The sequence below is a fragment of the Manduca sexta genome, unplaced genomic scaffold (genome assembly GCF_014839805.1).
Source record: "Manduca sexta isolate Smith_Timp_Sample1 unplaced genomic scaffold, JHU_Msex_v1.0 HiC_scaffold_996, whole genome shotgun sequence".
Taxonomy (NCBI): Eukaryota; Metazoa; Arthropoda; class Insecta; order Lepidoptera; family Sphingidae; genus Manduca; species Manduca sexta.
In genome coordinates, this window is record NW_023595845.1 from 1 (window position 1) to 7,500 (window position 7,500).

The window sequence follows — 7,500 nt, forward strand, 5'->3', positions numbered from 1 at the left end:
CCGACACCCACCAGGCTTGTCGCATAAAACGAGTACAGAAGCAGCGTGAGGAACCTGAAGTTTATTCATCACAAATTAATATGAAACCGCATCTAATATCATATTTTTTTTTACAAAGACCCAGTGCACTAAAAGAAGTCGTCCCTTGAATGTATTAAGTTACATTAAATTATAACTAATACATAATTATGAATAAAACTTGTATAATAAATACTTGGCGGTGTGCGTGCAGTCGATGGGCGCCCAGAAGGAGAAGTGCACGTGACGGCCGCGCGCGCGATCCAGCACGGGGAACACGATCCACAGCACGCACGTGGCCACCGCGCACCCGCGTACGCCAGCGCCTGGCGCCGCGCGGCGCGCGCCGTCTCGCGCAGCAGCGCCCGCGCCCACTCCGCCGCCGGGTTGAACAGCGGCTCTGCACAACCGCGTACATGTTCATACAAGTTATAATGAAACAGAGCCACACTGCACATACCATAACCATTACCATTGTATATTATTTTTATTTAGAGTGCGTTCGGCTAATTTCGGACGGTTTTTCGGTGTGTTGCGAGGAGTCTCGAAAATGTTATTTTTCTCATAAAATATTTAAACAATACCGGCATTTTATACACAAAACTGGTTATTATTAATGCTACTTTATGTGATGATTTTATCATTCTCTCTGTATAAGCTTAAAAATAGATGATAATATCTTTATAGAAATTTAAAACCCTTAGAAAAGATCGGACCTTCGCGGGGTAAGTTCGGACTCAGTTCTAATAACGCTTCTAATGATAGTATGATAAAGTCCACAAAATGAAACAGAAGTCTCATAAATGTTAAGAAGAGTGAAATCCACCTTTTTTGTTTCAATGCACATAGCGCTCCTGTTCTTGGTCGTACCATCAACTGTGGTATGTATATAGGGTGGGGCAAAAAGAGACAGCGTAGCCGCCTACATAGCTTAAACTAAAAAATAACCATAGATTCGTGGTATTTTTCGTTATACGATCTTACCCCGAATCCGATCTTACCCGAACGCACCTTATATAATTATTGTAAGTGAAACCCATGGCACGATCAAGATAGGTGCTTCCACGAAAACCAACAGCCCGATTTCATCGCATAAAACGAAGGTCTACAATGTATATTCTAACTTTCAGGATCTATCGGAACCCCTTACTATTTTGTGAGTAAAAATTGCATTAAGAATGAACTTGTCGCATCGTACTACACTCAACTCACCGGCTAGGCCCGCGACAAGCATGTCGATCCGCGTCGCGTCCACGTGGAACACGATTTGCTTGACGACGCACGTCACGAAACACAACATGATGAACATCACGCGCGACAACTTCTCCATGTCGCCGCGCTCCTGCACATATTACACACACGTGCCAACTATAACTATAGCGCTGCGTCGATAGCACCGACTGCTAGCGCGAGCACACATGGCGCATGTGGGTTTTCAGTATAGACTATAGTAGTTTATGTATCTACTATTTGTATATACAGGAAGCCGATTTAATCTTTCTAACATATAATTGAAGGCATTGATTCAGACAGAAAAGTGTCGTACTCTTACCAAATCTGTAGGGTTTTTAGTCGTATACCTTTTAAGAGTAAATGCAACAATGTAGACTGTTTCAAATAACTGATATAGTAACTAAACGTCATTGTGTAATATATTGAGTTTACTCATGCTAATGTTAATGATAAATCTGCTATGTGCGGTTTAATGATGAACTGACTGTATTTTACAAATTAATGCGTGTTGTGATAAATGCTGAGTCTAACGGTCATTTACGTGTGTAAATGTATGTGCGGTTTTGCCGTATTGTTTATTAGTAAGACAATGCGGCAGATGAACTCAAAATCAGGTGATTAATATGCGCACGCTATTTATCTATAACTAGGTAATAACTACGCCTTTGACCGGGCGCCGACGCCGCTCTGCGCCGACCGAATAATGAGCGCATGCGCTTCTTCACTATTTGGTCCAGTTAACAACACATTTAGAAACACGCATAGATTAGTCTAACGTCTTATTGCTATAATTCCCCGCGAAGTGCATACTAAGGAATACAGTCTCAATCAATATAATATTATGTATGTACATAATATATTGTCTGTGGTTCCCAGTCGCGAAAGGTACAATTTTTTCGAAAGGGAACCTGACACAGCATGATGGCACTGATGTGCATGAATTCGGTCTAAAAATCGTTCTAACGATTATAATTAGATTCTACATCATTTCTAAATATAGGGAAGTCGACAGGAATTATAGAGTTATATGGACCCTCCGCCACTGGTGTTTCCTGCGAGTGTATAGACATTAGACAGAACGAGTATTATAATCAGCCACAGGGTACCTGATCTGCAAAAAAAGGGAAATTTCTATCAGAAGAAACATGTCTGGCTTTTAAAATGAGAGTTCGTCAATTATAATTGTTAGCTGAAGTAGCAGGTGTCATCGTTAGCTTATAAGTGTATTAATTTATTTCTAACGTATCATAGGCTGGTTTTAAAAAAAAAATTGTAGCACAAATAAGTGACGTGCCTGATAAGCATATATGAGTTGCTGCAGCACGTAGGTGGACGTGGCGGACAGCGCGAAAGCGTGGTACGCGCCGTGAGCTCGCCGGCGCCACCGGCCGCGTCCTGTCGCACCCGCCGTGCCCGCGCTCAACCTGCAGAACCCAACCATGCGTAGGCAACGCAGATGCGGCGCCACGCTGCTGCCCGCCGAAGTCCTGCGTAGTGTAGGTAGTAGGGTCAGAGAACATACTGTGCTACACTACGCTAATACACGCTGCGGTCTACAATCAAAACAGCTGAAGGGTTACTTACATTCTCATGGAATCGTGAATGAGTAATAACAGCGTGAAAGTCGGCTCATGGTATTTAAAAGCGACTCCGACCTAGCGCGCTTCATCTAATATTTACGGTATGTTGACATTTGTGATGCGAGGCGAAGCTTTCATTAGGGCAATAATAACAGCCCCCAGATCCAGGCGAGTGCTGCCCGCGAAGCGCGACACGGAGCAGATCCGGACTACGCTTGTTAGAGCGTAACTGCCATACAAACTACAAGGAGCATATATAATTTTATAATGATTAAATCTTATTAGTAAAAGGCTTAATTAACAGATTATTATAATGATTTCTTATGTTTACGCGAATGTTAGACATTCAAATAAAACCATTTTACGGATTTTATCGCGGTTTTTTATATTATAATTTAAACGTGTTTCCGACGTTTAGAAGATTGCAGCCTTCGTGATCACGGGGCGGAATCCGTAAAATAGCTTTATTTAAAAAAATATATTATTTAAATAAAACTACAAAACAATGCTAGATCATTTATAGTGATAAAATAATTGTGGACAAACAGATGCCTCGACTAGAGTGAGTCATGCGGAGTGCGGTATTACAACCCACCGTCGCGTCGTAATCACCTCGTCACCTGTCCCCTGCTACTCGTCAGCGATGACGCTCTAATTGTACTTATAATTTATGGAAGCCACGACATGTTATTGTGTAGTTAATTACTTTTGCACATTGATATATATATATATATATATATAGTACATATGTACTACGTACTAGATTTGACGTTCTGAACATTCACTGTGTTCAACTGAATTAAACTGAAATCCATTCAAACTGACTTGAGTATGGTGTCATTATTGAAAGCTCGTTGTTATGGACGGAGCTGCGCTTATATTATTATAATTACTCTAGTCTAGTGTAATCCTGGATGTGAATAAAAATTATTAATCAAGTAAGTAAAATTTTTGTGAAGCTAATAAATAGGTAATAAATACTGTAATAATGACAATAATAATGGCAACATGAGGTGAATGCAGTTTTGTCACCTAAAGTCACTTCAGATTCAAAATATTTCGCATTACAAAGCCTGCACTCTAAATGATTAATCCACAATCATAACATAAAAACACTTTTGGAATGATATTTCGTGCACATTTAAATGTATCTTACTGCTAGCTTCACGTAGTATTTTTTATATTAAATGGGGCAAATAAAACTTTTCTGTTTAACATTCAGTAAGACCACAGTAAACATATAAAACAATACTCTATGTCTGTGGACAAAATGATAAACAAAAGAAACTATTTGACCACAGAATATGTATGCGTGTAACAAATACTTTGTGTTTGTGTGTGTTAAATGCATGGTAGTGTGTGTAATGTTTTATTTATTGATTGAATGTTCTTTATAAGAATTATTATTGAAAAATATTAGCGTTCTGCACTTCTCCTACACATAAACTATAAGTGTGCCAAATTTCATACTCCTCCGTCCGCGCAATTTTCGTAAAAAGGGGTCCAAAGTTTTTGCTTCACGTATTAATATATAGAAAAATTAGACAAGGTTCAAATCACATGTTTATTTATTTGTAGGTTATCAAAACCTTCAGGGTGGAAGGCTAAGACATTTAATATAAATAAGACGAGTCGTGTAACACTTTTTTTTCTTTACACTAATTTAAGATTTCAATAAATAATTCAATGTAGTTAGGTCTTATTTTAGTATATTTTATGTTACACAGTAAGTACCAAAACTGTTCTTGATAAATAAACCATTTAGTGACTTTATGAGTAAAAACGTAGTTAATAAAAACAAAATACGCCAACAAATCATTCATAAATATTCATAGCAATACCTAATTTTGACCTATGCACGCACACATTCAAAACATACGATAAGAAAGGTTCGAAAATATCAAACGCTTGGTCCGCACCGTCCCGCCGCCACGCCGCGCCGCCACGCCGCGCCGCCACGCCGCGCCGGCACGCCGCCCGCCATTCAGGCACTTCAGCCGGCGCAGCCGGCCGCGTCTATCGAGATCTTCCGTATCTACCTACAACACCCATGAGATCTCCTGCCTCTCCTCAACCTGCACAGTCTGCAGCTGCCACCTCTCTGCTCTCCCTCTCGCCAGTGTTGACCGTGACCTAATTACGTAGGCGCGTGGTATTTTTAGATTAGCATTTTGCCAAATTTACGTAACTGCCGCGCACCCAATCGGAGAACGATTTGACAGCCAACCAAAGGTTATTGCGGTTTGGTCAGTTCAGTACACCATCCGCCCTGTGGAATGGGGGCGTTTGGAGAATTCCACCACGGTATCCCCTGCCTGTCGGAAGAGGCGACTAATAGGGGCCACAAAGGGGGTCGCCGGCGGGCGGCAGGGGGCTGTCCGCCCTAGTACATTTTTGTGCATTTTTTGCACATCTTTCAGTTGACCCCCGGGATGGACGGCCGTGTGTTGTTGACCTCATACTGCCGTAGACGCCGAGGGCGTCCTTCGGTGCGCGGGGGCTTCTGAGACGGGGAGGCTTCCACGGGAGACGGGCCGCAAGGCGGCACCGCGCAGGGGCGGCTGCGGTCGCAGACTTAGACACGTCAACGTCAGAGGAAGCCCGCAGCCGTCCCAAATGCACCGAAGAGGGCCACCGCGGAGTTTTAGCTGGTAGGCCGTGCATAGGCTTAAGTTGTATATAGGGTTAGGGACTCGGCCCGGCGGTCGCCCAAAGGTCACTATCAAATCCGGGCGGTTCAACGCCGGGCCGTAAGGCACGGTTACCCCAGCATAACCGCTCAGTCGCCCCCCACGAAGGCTGGGCGGTAGTAATAAGGCACTTTCTCCGCGAAATATATAAAATAAATAAATATTTTAAAAATGAAATATCGACGGGATTATTACATGGCCTGCCTGATGTTTAATCTGGTGAAATACCGCGTTCATCTATATCTCGTGAGCAAACTGCAATGGCAGAGCGACGTGCGCAATGCACATCACACCCATGCATCCTGCTGAGCACTGGTGGTGCCGCGAGCTCACTTCGTTGCATTCCGAGGCAGATTCTTAAATTTAGGCTCCAAGAAACGTTACTACAAACAAAAAAGGATATTTCGTTTTTTGTTTTTTTCTTGTTTTTTTCATTTTAATAATAAAATGTAACTGAACGTTATTTTGTTAACTATTACAGGCGTTCGACTCGCTCTATCACGAAAGAATCTGGGAAGTATTAAAAAATTAAGGAATAGACAATAAATATACACCGTGACTTTATAGTCGTTTTGGAACTGAAAATTTTGAATTCTATATCAATAATAGAAGTGAAAAAATATCATTTTAATAAAATTAAAACATTTTTTTATCATTAAAATGAATACTCGTTTCCGAATAATAAATGAGAACTCGTGGTAACGCCACTACAAACACTACGATCGGTGCCATTCATAAGTAAGCGGCAAAATATTCTCCAAAAGAATAGGTACAAAGAGACCGCCGCGTCGCGTCGCGTCGTAGCCAATGACGCGCACCCCTCTGATGTACCTATGCCTCAGCACGGCGAGCGCATACACTCCCGCTCTCCCCCGCCCGTCGCGCCGTCTTTCAGTCAGTAATGCGACAACACGCGCGCGATTAGGCTGCTTTGATTACGAAAATGAGTCGTCAGTACTAATATTCAAACGCGGAGTATTTGTCAATGGTTCAGCTATACGCTGTAGTTAAGTAGGTACAATTTGGAAGAGGCTAGGCGGTTGTACTCCTAACCGGATCGTTTGAATCCGCTGCGACTTCACGGGATCGAAACTCCTCAAGTTCCATCTACTCCCACTACCTTGGCTGCAACCCAGCGCCTCCTCGACCACGGATAATTCCACGCGCCGGCTCATGTGCAAGGCCGAGACGGGTGAATGACTCGTCGGATAATGAAGTGGACATTTTAGAGTAGACATCGGCGAAGCACGAGAATGGCGGAACGGGAATTTAATGTTAATATTTGTGTGGAAAACATTAAATACCTACGGATTACACCCGTATCATTTCCGTCGGGCGCACGCAATTCATGACAACGATGCACTGGTAATGAACATTACTGGACTATGGATCGGCCGCGGCGGCCAATGACTTGGCCGGCGAGAAGCCCGGACTTAACACCCTGGATATTTTCTTGTGGTCGGAAATAAAAAGGCTCGTGTATTTTCGGGAACACGAAACACCTGACGAGTTACGTAGAGCGACAGTGGACGCCTTTAACCGAGTGAAAAGTGACAGAAACACATTGCGAAAGCTTAAATACAATAACTTAAAACGTGCACGTTTGTGCATCGAACGCGGCGGACTCCATTTCGAGCAGTTGCTTCGTTACCGGAAGTGTAAATAGGTAATCTATACTTATAATAAATCTGTAGAGAGGTCAATTCTGTACATGAAATATATTTCCAAAATAACTATCAGGGGTGATTAGGGATCGATACTGATGCCAAAAATGCAATTAGTAAAATTTTTGTCTGTCTGTCTGTCTGTCGGTCTGTATAACCGTTATAGAAACAAAAACTACTCGACGGATTTTAACGAAACTTGGTACAATTATTTGTCATACTCCTGTGCTGGTTATAGTATACTTTTCATCACGCTACAATTAATAGGAGCAGAGCAGTGAAGGGAAATGTTGGGAAAACGGGAGAAGTTACTCC

At 42.4% G+C, this 7,500-nt stretch overlaps 1 pseudogene; it reads right to left on the bottom strand.

The window, feature by feature from the left end:
* Window positions 1–7: 7 nt before the first annotated feature.
* LOC119193746 lies at window positions 8–4,815 on the bottom strand (annotated as a pseudogene).
* Window positions 4,816–7,500: the final 2,685 nt, after the last annotated feature.